This window comes from Hyperolius riggenbachi, chromosome 12 (assembly GCF_040937935.1).
Source record: "Hyperolius riggenbachi isolate aHypRig1 chromosome 12, aHypRig1.pri, whole genome shotgun sequence".
NCBI lineage: Eukaryota > Metazoa > Chordata > Amphibia > Anura > Hyperoliidae > Hyperolius > Hyperolius riggenbachi.
The window spans coordinates 235,302,180-235,318,234 of NC_090657.1; the positions used below are offsets into that span (position 1 = coordinate 235,302,180).

At 51.6% G+C, this 16,055-nt stretch overlaps 1 protein-coding gene and 1 long non-coding RNA gene across 2 annotated transcripts in view; one reads left to right on the forward strand and one right to left on the reverse strand.

Moving 5' to 3' along the window:
• Positions 1-16,055, reverse strand: part of LOC137542296 (uncharacterized) — a 119,792-nt gene that overhangs the window by 36,850 nt on the left and 66,887 nt on the right. The window lies entirely within an intron of this gene.
• PMP22 (peripheral myelin protein 22) overlaps positions 15,817-16,055 on the forward strand; it is a 39,746-nt gene continuing 39,507 nt past the window's right edge. Inside the window, exon 1 of the mRNA XM_068262614.1 lies at positions 15,817-15,988. The gene's annotated coding sequence lies outside the window, so the exon portion shown is untranslated. The remainder of the gene's footprint in view (positions 15,989-16,055) is intronic.

Below are 16,055 nucleotides of genomic sequence, written 5' to 3' on the forward strand. Positions count from 1 at the left end.
TCCTTTAGAGCAGAGGTGTGAAACACAAGGCCTGCGGGACGGGTGCGGCCCTCAGCACCATTGTATGTGGCCCTCCAGAGCTTCCAATGTGCATCATTGTAAACTAACAACAGTACACTGCTTCCCCATCCAGAGGATGACGGTGTTTCCAGTTGAAAGATTGCCAGTTTGAGTTCAGATGCAGCAACAACCCATGGGACCCCTTTACAAAATTAGCATGGGGCCCCCTCCTTGGATCCAAATCCTCCCCATGTGACTGGTAAATTAAACACACCTACACACCTTTTCTCCCAGCACCCTCCCCCCACATAGCAGATTAGCGCAGCAGTGTAATATTTACCCACTCCAGCGATACGTTGTCTCTTACGGTTGTCCTCCCAGCAGCTGTACAGTCTATACTTCCATAGCTCCAGACTCAATCATGTGACATGCATTCGGAGCCAGAGGTATGCACAGTGGCGTAGCTTAGGAGCTCTGGGCCCCAGTGCAAGTTTTACATTGGACTGCCTCAAGAACTCTAAACATAACAATTGTAATGGAGCAACAAAACCTGCCAAGGACAGCTGCAGTGTCAGAGAGGTGTAAGCAGGGGAGTGGATAGCCGCAGTGTCAGAGAGGTGTAACCAGGGGAGGAGACGGCTGCAGTGTTAGAGAGGTGTAAGCAGGGGAGGGGATAGCCGCAGTGTTAGGTGTAAGCAGGGGAGAGGACAGCTGCAGTGTCAGATAGGTGTAAGCAAGGGAGGGAACAGCTGCTGTGTCAGAGAGGTGTAAGCAGGGGAGAGGACAGCTGCAGTGTCAGATAGGTGTAAGCAAGGGAGGGAACAGCTGCTGTGTCAGAGAGGTGTAAGCAGGGGAGGGGGCAGATGCAGAGTCAGAGAGGTGTAAGCAGGGGAGGGGATAGCTGCAATGTCAGGTATAATCGGGGGGGGGGGGGGGGGGGAGGGGGCGCTGCAGTGTCAGAGTGGTGTAACAAGGGGAGGGGACAGATGCAGTGTCAGAGAGGTGTAACCAGGGGAGAGGACAGATGCAGTGTCAGAGAGGTGTAAGTAGGGGAGGGGACAGATGCAGTGTGAGAGGGGTTTAGACAGGGGAGGGGACAGCTGCAGTGTCAGAGAAGTGTAAGCAGGGGAAGGGACAGATGCAGTGTCAGAGAGGTATAAGCAGGGAAGGGGACAGATGCAGTATCATAGAGGTGTAAGCAGGGGAGGAAACAGCCGCAGTGTCAGAGAGTTGTAACCAGGGGAGAGGACAGCTGCAGTGTCAGAGAGGTGTAACCAGGGGAAGGGACAGCTGCAGTGTCAGAGTGGTGTAACAAGGGGAGGGGACAGATGCAGTGTCAGAGAGGTGTAACCAGGGGAGAGGACAGATGCAGTGTCAGAGAGGTGTAAGTAGGGGAGGGGACAGATGCAGTGTGAGAGGGGTTTAGACAGGGGAGGGGACAGCTGCAGTGTCAGAGAAGTGTAAGCAGGGGAAGGGACAGATGCAGTGTCAGAGAGGTATAAGCAGGGAAGGGGACAGATGCAGTATCATAGAGGTGTAAGCAGGGGAGGAAACAGCCGCAGTGTCAGAGAGTTGTAACCAGGGGAGAGGACAGCTGCAGTGTCAGAGAGGTGTAACCAGGGGAAGGGACAGCTGCAGTGTCAGAGAGGTGTAAACAGGGGAGGGGACAGCAGCAGTGTCAGAGAGGTGTAACCAGGGGAGGGGACAGATGCAGTGTTAGGTGTAACCAGGGGAAGGGACAGATGCAGTGACAGAGAGGTGTAAGCACAGGAGGGGACAGCTGCAGTGTCAGAGAGGTGTAACCAGGGGAAGGGACAGCTGCAGTGTCAAGGCCCATACACACGGGGTACAGCCGTCGCCGCAGCCACGTGGCACGTGCGTGTTGCAGTGACAGGTCACCTGTGTGTATAATGCGCGCGCCCCGAACCGTCGCCTGTCGGAGCTGTCGCCGTGACTTCGCCGGAACTGTCGATAGTCCCGCGTGAGTACGGGGGCTAGCGACAGGAGACCTACGCGAGTGAATGGAGCATCCGGCCGGGGGATGCTCCATTCACAAACAGCTTCCGCCGCGTCTCTGCCTTTCTGGCTTCAGAGAGGTGTAAGGGGGGAGGGGACAGATGCAATGTCAGAGAGGTGTAACCAGGGGAGGGGACAGCTGCAGTGTCAGAGAGGTGTAAGGGGGGAGGGGACAGATGCAGTGTCAGAGAGGTGTAAGCTGGGGAGGGGACAGCTATAGTGCCACAGAGGTGTAAGCAGGGGAGGGGGCAGCTGCAGTGTCAGAGAGGTGTAATCAGGGAAGGGGACAGCTGCAGTGTCAGAGAGGTGTAACCAGGGGAAGGGACAGGTACAGTGTCAGAGAGGTGTAAGCAGAGGAGGGGGCAGCTGCAGTGTCAGAGAGATGTAAGCAGGGGAGGGGACAGCTGCAGTGTCAGAGAGGTGTAACGGGGGAGGGGACAGCTGCAGTGTCAGAGAGGTGTAAGCTGGGGAGGGGACAGCTGCAGTGTCAGAGAGGTGTAAGCAGGGGAGGGGACAGATGCAGTGTCAGAGAGGTGTAAGCTGGGGAGGGTACAGCTGCAGTGTCAGAGAGGTGTAAGCTGGGGAGGGGACAGCTGCAGTGTCAGAGAGGTGTAAGCAGGGGAGGGGACAGCTGCAGTGTCAGAGAGGTGTAAGCAGGGGAGGGGACAGATGCAGTGTCAGAGAAGTGTAAGCAGGGGAAGGGTTAGATGCAGTGACAGAGAGGTGTACACAGGGGAGGGGACAGATGCAGTGTCAGAGAAGTGTAAGCAGGGGAAGGGACAGCTGCAGTGTCAGAGCGGTGTAACGGGGGAGGGGACAGCTGCAGTGTCAGAGAGGTGTAACCAGGGGAGGGGACAGCTGCAGTGTCATAGAGGTGTAAGCAGGGGAGGAGACAGCCGCAGTGTCAGAGAGGTGTAACCAGGGAAGGGACAGCTGCAGCGTCAGAAAGGTGTAACCAGGGGAGGGGATAGATGCAGTGTCTCGTTCCACCGCCGGGCTCCCATTGCTGTGATCTCACTTTAATGTAATTTCCTCCACCAGGTTCCTGCTGTGTCTCCATGTCTCCTCGGTAGGTTTAGGAAGTACTCAGACTCACGCATGCGCAGTATGGAGCGTCTCGTCTTTGGAAGCACGTGCGAGTCCGACTACTTCCAAGGAGACCCTAAGACGCAGCGGGAAATGTGAATGGGGGCCTGGCGGTGGAAAAGAGGGAGACCTTTAAAATACGCCAATGTCACACCTCCAGGGATGCCTTTGCCACACCCCTAGTCATGCATACCATTAACGTCATAAGCAAAAGGCATCCTTTACTTAATTAAATCCTATAATTCCTATAGTTCAAACCAACTAGTCCTTATATCATCATTAGTTTCCCTTACATTAACATTTAAAAACAAGAAATATATCAATTTAAAAATAATGGGATTAAAGGGGAACTGAAGTAAGAGGTATACGGAGGCTGCCATATTTATATCCTTTTTATCAATACCAGTTGCCTGGCAGCCCTGCTGGTCTATTTCTCTGCAGTAGTATCTGAATCACACCAGAAACAACCATGCAGCTAGTCTTGTCAGATCTGACTTTAAAGTCAGAAACACCTGATCTGCTGCATGCTTGTTCAGGGGCTATGGCTAATAGTATTAGAGGCAGAGGATCAGCAGGGCTGCCAGGCAACTGGTATTGATTAAAAGGAAATAAATGTCAGCCTCCATATACCTCTTACTTCAGTTCCCCTTTAAGGTTTAGAGTCAATTAGACACATTTTTCAATAGGAAAATACATATACTGTATATACATAGATCTGTACATCAATCCTGAAAGAGGGATAAATAGAAGGATTTTGTTCCCAAAGAGGGACTGTCCCTCCTAAAAAGAGACAGTTGGGAGCTATGGTCTGTATTCCACTAACTGCAGGTTTCCCATAGCAACAGCTGGTGTGTCTGAAATGCGTAATGATTTCACACAAACTCCTCTCCCCACCTGAGACTCTGGGCGTGACTCTGAGGGCCAGCTCACACTCGGCACTTGGAGAGCCGCTAGCCCGCGATCGCGTTCGGCTCTGCGATCTGCGGCCAAAATCTCGCGATTTGCGCCTGTGATTCTCGTTCAATAGAACGAGAATCACGGCGAGATCACCCCTGAAACGCTGCATGCACGGCGTATGAGATTGATCGAAATCATAAACGCTGCAGCGTAACTGTATCCATAGGGACACATTAGCAGCAGCGCTGAAAAATCGCCAAGTGTGAAGCAGCCCGATGTTTTGCTCAGGCTGAGAGACAGTCCGCAGCCACGCGATTATTCACAGTAATAAAGAGGAACTTATTAATGGCAGCTGTCATGTGACTGGGACATCATGATATGGGCTGTATTGCTTCATGTGAGAGGTTACACTTAGTGATAGTATCTCTCTGAGCAGCTGAAAACACTGCAGGAACCATTCTGAAAATGCATCACCTTCCCTTATTTCATATTTCAATATAATATTTCATATATAATCTGCCTACTTCCTGGACGCCACAACGTCCCTAACAGACATTTCAAGTGGACCCGAACTCAGAAAAACACAGAGAAATGCGCCCTGTATGTATTTAGAGAGTTTAGCCTGTCTAATTCTCCCTCATCTGAGACTGATCACCAGTGTAATTTGATCTCTCAGCTGCGTCAACTCAGGAATCTCCCCTGCCACAGCAGAGCAGCTACTTGGTAAAGACAGGATGTTAACAATACGTCTGCTTCCATGAAAGCAGGAAGTAGACACACTGCAGATTTACTGCAGGATCTGTATCAGCTGTAACAAAGAAATGTTTTTCTCTAAAGGTTATTATGCTGTTGCGTATGCTGCAGTACAACTTGTTTCTTCTCCTCTCTGGGTTCAGATGGTGGGTGGGGCAGTCAAAAGTGTCCATGTGACTCCTAATGTAAGGATAGAGGCCATATTGCACTTCCCAGAATGACTGTAGAAAATGTGGTTGAAGGTGGCTGAAAAGGGCAGTGATTGAGGTGGGGTCAAGGATGGAGCACGGAAGTTGTTTGCACATTTGTTTCTCTAGCTGCACACCACACAACCCATTCATTTTCAGTTTTCAAATTTCCTTTTCAAGTAAAGCAGTGTCTGGGTAGCCAAGGTGCAGAGCTTGTATTAGGCGCTTCAAGCTCTGCACCTTGGTAACCCAGACACTGCTTTACTTAATCTGAGGAAGCGGACATTGCTCTGCGAAACGCGGTATCGTTTTTGTGTCTGATTATTAAAATGTGTTTTTTATATCGGCATTGCCCCTTCTTCTTAGAGGTAAACCATTTTATATTTATCCATGGTTATTTTGGTAGCATCTTCCCCAATTATATTGTTTACAGTCCCTAGAGCTTGCTGTCATTGTGTACCCAAACAATCGTTTTTTCTGGAGAGCGACCCATACATTTGAAGGCGAAGAACTCAAGTGGGCACTGGATTTCCTTACTTGTTTCTATACTGTGGTTGCTGGTCTTGCACTCCACCTTTGTGAGTAGAGTACCTCATCACTGTATTTATCCAGAACTTGGCATTAATATACTACACCATAAGGGGCTCCTGGCCTCTCTCTGTTTTTTTCCTGTATCCGTAGGTAGTCATGGGCCTCCTCTGGACTACACACCTCTCCAAGAAGCTGGGGCATGAGGCTTCAGAAGTAGAAGAAGCTGGGGGTGATGAGACCTCAGAAGTAGAAGAAGCTGGGGGTGATGAGACCTCAGAAGTAGAAGAAGCTGGGGGTGATGAGACCTCAGAAGTAGAAGAAGCTGGGGGTGATGAGACATCAGAAGTAGAAGAAGCTGGGGGTGATGAGGCTTCAGAAGTAGAAGAAGCTGGGGGTGATGAGACCTCAGAAGTAGAAGAAGCTGGGGGTGATCAGACCTCAGAAGTAGAAGAAGCTGGGGGTGATGAGACCTCAGAAGTAGAAGAAGCTGGGGGTGATGAGGATTCAGAAGTAGAAGAAGCTGAGGGTGATGAGACCTCAGAAGTAGAAGAAGCTGGGGGTGATGAGGATTCAGAAGTAGAAGAAGCTGGGGGTGATCAGACCTCAGAATTAGAAGAAGCTGGTGGTGATGAGGCCTCAGAAGTAGCAGAAGCTGGGGGTGATGAGACCTCAGAAGTAGAAGAAGCTGGGGGTGATGAGACCTCAGAAGTAGAAGAAGCTGAGGGTGATGAGGCCTCAGAAGTAGAAGAAGCTGGGGGTGATGAGGCCTCAGAAGTAGAAGAAGCTGGGGGTGATGAGACCTCAGAAGTAGAAGAAGCTGGGGGTGATGAGTCCTCAGAATTAGAAGAAGCTGGGGGTGATGAGATCTCAGAAGTAGAAGAAGCTGGGGGTGATAAGACCTCAGAAGTAGAAGAAGCTGGGGGTGATGAGACCTCAGCAGTAGAAGAAGCTGAGGGTGATAAGACCTCAGAAGTAGAAGAAGCTGGGGGTGATGAGACCTCAGAAGTAGAAGAAGCTGGGGGTGATGAGACCTCAGAAGTAGAAGGAATTGGGGGTGATGAGTCCTCAGAATTAGAAGAAGCTAGGGGTAATTGGGCTTCAGAAGTAGAAGAAGCTGGGGGTGATGAGTCCTCAGAATTAGAAGAAGCTGGGGGTGATGAGACCTCAGAATTAGAAGAAGCTGGGAGTGATGAGACCTCAGAATTAGAAGAAGCTGGGGGTGATGAGACCTCAGAATTAGAAGAAGCTGGGGGTGATGAGACCTCAGAAGTAGAAGAAGCTGGGGGTGATGAGGCCTCAGAAGTAGAAGAAGCTGGGGGTGATGAGACCTCAGAAGTAGAAGAAGCTGGGGGTGATGAGTCCTCAGAGGTAGAAGAAGCTGGGGGTGATGAGACCTCAGAAGTAGAAGAAGCTAGGGGTGATGAGACCTCAGAATTAGAAGAAGCTGGGGGTGATAAGGCCACAGATAAAAGGAATTGGGGGTGATGAGACCTCAGAAGTAGAAGAAGCTGGGGGTGATGAGACCTCAGAAGTAAAAGAAGCTGGGGGTGATGAGACCTCAGAAGTAGAATAAGCTGGGGGTGATGAGGCCTCAGAAGTAGAAGAAGCTGGGGGTGATAAGGCCACAGATAAAAGGAATTGGGGGTGGTGCCACTCAGTCGGACAATAAATACAAGTGATAAAGTGAATCTCGCACGCACATACACCACATTTATGAGTTATAAGCTGTAATGCTGACTTTGTGCTTTGAGCCATGTGACATCTCGAGGCCGCCACACTCTTGTAAAATACCAGAGGACAGAGCATGGCACAGTGGACATTCATTGTCAGGACCCCCGGCTCCCCTCATTCCTGACATATTTCCCCTGTGACAGCTGAGCCTCTGAACAGTAAATGGAAAGGACTATTTTTTCCCACCGATCAGCCCTTGTCTTAGAAGTATGAAGTTATGCAGATGGTTGCTTTCAACAGCAAACCTCAAATTGGGGGGGAAAACCACAGTTTGGCCGCTGCTCGGGCCGGTCAGGGAGTCACATGGGCCGCGTTCCCACAACATAGTAACATGCTATAGGTGATTCATACTCACTGACAGATTCCATGTGACTCAACCCTCCAAGCTGCCAGGACTGCCCTGCCTCCTCCTAACAGTACAAAACAATGACTAAGTCCTCCACAATGTGACCAGCACTGGCGCTAAGGGAACATAATATAACATAATCACTTTACTGCTCTGCAGGACTCCACAGACAGGAACATAAAGGCTTGATTGGTCCAAACCAGCAAACGTGACCGAGGATATTCCTGCAGATCAGATCTCTCACGTCTCAGGCGGGGCTGGCCTGAAAGTGTACAGCGACGTCACAGCAGTAACTACGCCTGTAAAGTCACATGGGTCTGAAGGTGGTGTCCACAGAGCAATTTGGTGACATCCTTCTAAAGGCCTGTACCCACTACACGATTTCTACAACGATATTTCCGATGACCAGCGATTATTTTGAGTGACGAGTGACCATGTGAACAATCTCACGGCGTGGGTAAAGGCAAGCGGTTACACCAATGATGTTTGGCAACGTGTCGCGATGAAACCGCTCACGGCGGATCTTTAAGATCCCTGACGACTCTGCGCAAAGTACCGCGATCGATTGACTTCCTGTTCATGCCCATCATGTGCAACATTGTGTGTACTCGCCGGCCGGAAAATGGATCAGGGAACGCTTGTCGTCCGGGGACATCGCTGGGATCCATCGTCCTGTGTCGTCAGGCATATATAGCCTCCCATTCCATGTGCAGCCCCCTCTTCCATGTGTATCATCCATGTGCAGTAGCATCCCTCCCATTCCATGTGCAGCCCTCTCTTCCATGTGTAACATCCATGTGCAGCAGTCTTTCCCATTCCATGTGCAGCCCCCTCTTCCATGTGTAACATCCATGTACAGCAGCCCCTCCCATTCCATGTGCAGCCCCCTCTTCCATGTGTAACATCCATGTACAGCAGCCCCTCCCATTCCATGTGCAGCCCCCTCTTCCATGTGTAACATCCATGTACAGCAGCCCCTCCCATTCCATTCGCAGCCCCCTCTTCCATGTGTATCAGTGTTCTCCCCAGGCTCTATTAGCCGGGTGCTCCACCCGGCTAGTTTTGGTGACCACCCGGCTGTCATCGGCTCCCCTCCTCCTCTGCTGTAAGCAGAGAAGCGCTGATCCTGCATTCTCTCATCTCAGCCCACCCGGCTACTTTCTCATGCCACCCGGCTGGAAAAAAAATCTGGGGAGAACACTGTGTATTATCCATGTACAGCAACCCCCTCCCATTCCATTCGCAGCCCCCTCTTCCATGTGTAACATCCATGTGCAGCAGTCTTTCCCATTCCATGTGCAGCCCCCTCTTCCATGTGTAACATCCATGTACAGCAGCCCCCTCCCATTCCATGTGCAGCCCCCTCTTCCATGTGTACCATCCATGTAGAGCAGCCCACCTCCCATTCAATGTGCAGCCCCCTCTCCCATTTGTAACATCCATATAGAGCAGCCCCCTCACATTCCATGTGCAGCCCCCTCTCCCATTTGTAACATCCATATAGAGCAGCCCCCTCCCATTCCATGTGCAGCCCCCTCTCCCATTTGTAACATCCATATAGAGCAGCCCCCTCCCATTCCATGTGCAGCCCCCTCTCCCATTTGTAACATCCATATAGAGCAGCCCCCTCCCATTCCATGTGCAGCCCCCTCTCCCATTTGTAACATCCATATAGAGCAGCCCCCTCCCATTCCATGTGCAGCCCCCTCTCCCATTTGTAACATCCATATAGAGCAGCCCCCTCCCATTCCATGTGCAATATCCTTGGAAAAGCAGCCCCCCTCCCCACAACATTCATGCACAACAGCTCTCCTGCCATTCCATATGTGGCCCCGTCTTTCATGTGTAACATCCATGTACAGCAGCCCCCTCCCATTCCATGAGTAGCCCCCTTTCTGTCATGTGTAACATCCATACACAGCAGCCCTCGCATTCCATGTGCAGCCCCCTCTTCCATGTGTATCATCCATGTACAGCAGCCCCCCTGCCATTCCATGTGCAGCCCTCTCTTCCATGTGTAACATCCATTTACAGCAACCCCTCCCATTCCATGTGCAGCCCCCTCTTCCATGTGTAACATCCATGTACTGCAGCCCCCTTCCATTCCATGTGCAGCCTCCTCCTCCATGTGTAACATCCATGTACAGCAGCCCCCTTCCATTCCATGTGCAGCCCCCTCTTCCATGTGTATCATCCATGTACAGCAGCCCCTCCCATTCCATGTGCAGCCCCCTCTTCCATGTGTAACATCCATGTGCAGCAGCCCCTCCCATTCCATGTGCAGCCCCCTCTTCCATGTGTAACATCCATGTACAGCAGCCCCTCCCATTCCATGTGCAGCCCCCTCTTCCATGTGTAACATCCATGTACAGCAGCCCCTCCCATTCCATGTGCAGCCCCCTCTTCCATGTGTAACATCCATGTACAGCAGCCCCTGCCATTCCATGTGCAGCCCCCTCTTCCATGTGTAGCATCCATGTACAGCAGCCCCTCCCATTCCATGTGCAGCCCCCTCTTCCATGTGTATCATCCATGTACAGCAGTCCCTTTCCATGTGCAGCCCCCTCTTCCATGTGTATCATCCATGTACAGCAGCCCCTCCCATTTCATGTGCAGCCCCCTCTTCCATGTGTAACATCCATGTACTGCAGCCCCCTTCCATTCCATGTGCAGCCTCCTCCTCCATGTGTAACATCCATGTACAGCAGCCCCCTTCCATTCCATGTGCAGCCCCCTCTTCCATGTGTAACATCCATGTACAGCAGACCCCCACATGCCATGTGCAGCCCCTTCTCCCATTTATAACATCCATGTACAGCAGCCCCTCGCTATTATGTATAGCTTCCTAGGGACAGCAGCTCTGCTCTTTCATGTAATGCACCCTATATGCAGCCTCCTTCTCCATATAAAGCATCCCCTCGTCCATGTCCAGCCTCCCTTTTATACAGCAGCCCCCCTAGGCTCAGACTTTTGTGGCTTGTAGGGTGAGAGTGCAGAGTTCAGACTGCAGCTCTTACTCTACAGACAGCTGCAGCGTAGCGAGCACAGGGTTCTGGGAGGGCAGTATCAGCAGCGCCGCACCCCTGCCTGGGCCTCAGTCCCTAAATCCATCACAATGATCTTATTATTTTACTGTGGTGACAGAGGGGCCTCAGGCCACATCCAGCCAAACAGGCCATATGAAAGCAGAGGAAGCGCCCGTTATCCACACACCTCCGGCCTGCCTGTTATCGGCTGAGAGGGGGATCCGGGGGGGGACTCACAGATTGGCTGCAGCACTCGTTCCATTCACAAACCGACAGGAGCGCCCAGAACAGCCAATCACACCACGGCCACCACCTCCTGCAACAGAGAAACAACTGATCTGTTTTACACATTTGAAATAATCAGGATGTGATTGACAATCTGTATATGTAAGATCTCCACACATGCACAGCATAAGTTCTGTCACTGACGAGTCTCTATGAAGTTGACGGCACTGCCTGAGTGTCTGACCCTGATGTGCCTCTTTAGTTTGACTTCACTTTAGTTTTACTTCAGGGTGGGGAGCAACAATGGCAAAAATAACCCTGTAGTGTCTGAAGTAGCTGTCACCCGTCACTGAGAAATCCCACCTGTGCATGTAAGGTTATGTCCAGAATACATTCAATAACAAATATGCGTTTTTTGCGAATGCACAGCTTGCTCCTTGTTCTCACACACAGCGCACGTTTCACGATTTACCGCATCCTGTTTGCAGGTCTGTGTTTAGATGCGCACACGCATGCCGTGTAACACGCACTTGCTTATACGCACTGACATTTCTCAGTGCGCAAATGTGGAGATCTCCTCACACTGACACGTTGCGTTGTAACGGATGCCGTGTCGCTCTGAGATTCAAGTCAGATAACCGATGCTTGCAATGCTGCTGGAATCTGCAGTAGTACTCATTGAGCTCTTTGCCCAGGCTGGTGCTAGTGGGTTCACATGTTGAGGGGAGGTCCTGAAGTTTGTGGCAGCCCTAACGCTAGGTACACACCATACAATTTTCTGGCAGATTTACTGCCAGATCGACTTTTTCCAACAGGTCCAATGTGATTTCCGATAGATTTTCTGTTCACTTCTATGGAAAATTGATCACAAATCAGATCGAAACCTGCTGGAAATAGTTTATCTGGCAGTAAATCTGCCAGAAATGTGTATAGTGTGTACTGTACCTACCTAGCCTCAGGCCTTTCTATGCCTCCTGTGGGTTGTTGGACAGGAGGCTGAGGCTCAGCTTGTCGGAGGAGGCCCTCTTAGCGGCTCGCAGTTCACGGTTTAGGACATTCTACGGTTTAGGGGGGCCAGACTTGTGCGCTACCTCCTTCAGTTTCCGCAGGCGGCGCAGCTTCTAATGCTTGTTGCTGGGGCAGACCTTGAAGGACTTGGATGGGATACATGTCTCCTGGCAGAAGCTGATGTAGGAGGTGACGTTCTCAGTCCATTCCTCCAGGGACAACCAGTCAGTGCAGTCATAGCAAGCCTGGAGCTCGAGCTTTGCCTCATCCCTCCATCTTTTCACAGTCTTGATGACGGGATTTGCGGTCTCAAAGTGCCTTCTGCAGGTGCGGATCAGGTGGATACGGCTGTGATTCCTCCTCTACACATACTGTGGCACTACAAGTCCCAGCATACTCCCAGCATTACTGTGGCACTACAAGTCCCAGCATACTCCCAGCATTACTGTGGCACTACAAGTCACAGCATACTCCCAGCATTACTGTGGCACTACAAGTCCAAGCATATTCCCAGCATTACTGTGGCACTACAAGTCCCAGCATACTCCCAGCATTACTGTGGCACTACAAGTCCCAGCATACCCCCAGCACCAAATATTCCTCCTCACCACTTACTGTGGCACTACAAGTCCCAGCATACCCCCAGCACCAGATATTCCTCCTCTCTACTTACTGTGGCACTACAAGTCCCAGCATAATCCCAGCATTACTGTGGCACTACAAGTCCCAGCATACTCCCAGCATTACTGTGGCACTACAAGTCCCAGCATACTCCCAGCACCAGATATTCCACCTCTTCACTTACTGTGGCACTACAAGTCCCAGCATACCCCCAGCACCAGATATTCCACCTCTCCTCTTACTGTGGCATTACAAGTCCCAGCATACCCAAAGCATTACTGTGGCACTACAAGTCCCAGCATACCCCCAGCACCAGATATTCCTCCTCTCCACTTACTGTGGCACTACAAGTCCCAGCATACCCCCAGCACCAGATATTCCCCCTCTCCACTTACTGTGGCACTACAAGTCCCAGCATACCCCCAGCACCAGATATTACCCCTCTCCACTTACTGTGGCACTACAAGTCCCAGCATACCCCCAGCATTACTGTGGCACTACAAGTCCCAGCGTACCCCCAGCACCAGATATTCCACCTCTCCACTGACTGTGGCACTACAAGTCCCAGCATACCCCCAGCACCAGATAGTCCTCCTCTCCACCTACTGTGTCACTACAAGTCCAAGCATACCCCCAGCACCAGATATTCCTCCTCTCTACTTACTGTGGCACTACAAGTCCCAGCATAATCCCAGCATTACTGTGGCACTACAAGTCCCAGCATACTCCCAGCATTACTGTGGCACTACAAGTCCCAGCATACTCCCAGCATTACTGTGGCACTACAAGTCCCAGCATACTCCCAGCACCAGATATTCCACCTCTCCACTTACTGTGGCACTACAAGTCCCAGCATACCCCCAGCACCAGATATTCCACCTCTCCACTTACTGTGGCACTACAAGTCCCAGCATACCCCCAGCATTACTGTGGCACTACAAGTCACAGCATACCCCCAGCACCAGATATTCCTCCTCTCCACTTACTGTGGCACTACAAGTCCCAGCATACCCCCAGCACCAGATATTCCCCCTCTCCACTTACTGTGGCACTACAAGTCCCAGCATACCCCCAGCACCAGATATTCCACCTCTCCACTTACTGTGGCACTACAAGTCCCAGCATACCCCCAGCATTACTGTGGCACTACAAGTCCCAGCATACCCCCAGCACCAGATATTCCACCTCTCCACTGACTGTGGCACTACAAGTCCCAGCATACCCCCAGCACCAGATAGTCCTCCTCTCCACCTACTGTGTCACTACAAGTCCCAGCATACCCCCAGCATTACTGTGGCACTACAAGTCCCAGCATACTCCCAGCATTACTGTGGCACTACAAGTCCCAGCATACCCCCAGCACCAAATATTCCTCCTCACCACTTACTGTGGCACTACAAGTCCCAGCATACCCCCAGCACCAGATATTCCTCCTCTCTACTTACTGTGGCACTACAAGTCCCAGCATAATCCCAGCATTACTGTGGCACTACAAGTCCCAGCATACTCCCAGCATTACTGTGGCACTACAAGTCCCAGCATACTCCCAGCACCAGATATTCCACCTCTCCACTTACTGTGGCACTACAAGTCCCAGCATACCCCCAGCACCAGATATTCCACCTCTCCTCTTACTGTGGCATTACAAGTCCCAGCATACCCCCAGCATTACTGTGGCACTACAAGTCCCAGCATACCCCCAGCACCAGATATTCCTCCTCTCCACTTACTGTGGCACTACAAGTCCCAGCATACCCCCAGCACCAGATATTCCCCCTCTCCACTTACTGTGGCACTACAAGTCCCAGCATACCCCCAGCACCAGATATTACCCCTCTCCACTTACTGTGGCACTACAAGTCCCAGCATACCCCCAGCATTACTGTGGCACTACAAGTCCCAGCGTACCCCCAGCACCAGATATTCCACCTCTCCACTGACTGTGGCACTACAAGTCCCAGCATACCCCCAGCACCAGATAGTCCTCCTCTCCACCTACTGTGTCACTACAAGTCCAAGCATACCCCCAGCACCAGATATTCCTCCTCTCTACTTACTGTGGCACTACAAGTCCCAGCATAATCCCAGCATTACTGTGGCACTACAAGTCCCAGCATACTCCCAGCATTACTGTGGCACTACAAGTCCCAGCATACTCCCAGCATTACTGTGGCACTACAAGTCCCAGCATACTCCCAGCACCAGATATTCCACCTCTCCACTTACTGTGGCACTACAAGTCCCAGCATACCCCCAGCACCAGATATTCCACCTCTCCACTTACTGTGGCACTACAAGTCCCAGCATACCCCCAGCATTACTGTGGCACTACAAGTCACAGCATACCCCCAGCACCAGATATTCCTCCTCTCCACTTACTGTGGCACTACAAGTCCCAGCATACCCCCAGCACCAGATATTCCCCCTCTCCACTTACTGTGGCACTACAAGTCCCAGCATACCCCCAGCACCAGATATTCCACCTCTCCACTTACTGTGGCACTACAAGTCCCAGCATACCCCCAGCATTACTGTGGCACTACAAGTCCCAGCATACCCCCAGCACCAGATATTCCACCTCTCCACTGACTGTGGCACTACAAGTCCCAGCATACCCCCAGCACCAGATAGTCCTCCTCTCCACCTACTGTGTCACTACAAGTCCCAGCATACCCCCAGCATTACTGTGGCACTACAAGTCCCAGCATACTCCCAGCATTACTGTGGCACTACAAGTCCCAGCATACTCCCAGCACCAGATATTCCACCGCTCCACTTACTGTGGCAGTACAAGTCCCAGCATACCCCCAGCACCAGATAGTCCTCCTCTCCACCTACTGTGTCACTACAAGTCCCAACATACCCCCAGCATTACTGTGTCACTACAAGTCCCAGCATACTCCCAGCATTACTGTGGCACTACAAGTCCCAATATACCCCCAGCACCAGATATTCCACCGCTCCACTTACTGTGGCACTACAAGTCCCAGCATACTCCCAGCATTACTGTGGCACTACAAGTCCCAATATACCCCCAGCACCAGATATTCCACCGCTCCACTTACTGTGGCACTACAAGTCCCAGCATACTCCCAGCATTACAGTGGCACTACAAGTCCCAGCATACCCCCAGCACCAGATATTCCACCCCTCACCTTATTGTGGCACTACAAGTCCCAGCATGCCTTATAACTCAGAGCCAGGCGCTCCCATGTGCTGTGGCATTGCCAATCTCAGTGTGTAGGCTGTCAGTGTATCCAGGCATAACAAGGGCAGTGATAATGACACATACCAAATTCCTAGTGACGGCACATGGCACAGAATGAGTAGCCCCTCCCCTCTCTGGAAGCAGCAGCGCTGTGATGTGTCCAGCAGTGCAGAGTGATGTGAGCGCCCCACCCAGGCAGCGGCCAGCGTCACAGGGCGTCACTCCTAACTTCTAGACTAGTGACTGCTGCAAGCCTGTAACCTCACATAACTCAGTGTGGGGACAAGTGACAGTGATCAGCGCCCTGCTGCCTCCCGGGACCCGCAGCCCTCTCACTCCTCTCCTGCACACAGTAAGTAGCCCTCTCTGTATATTATCATCATCCATGTGCTCCTAGTCTGTGCTGACCTGCTGCTTGT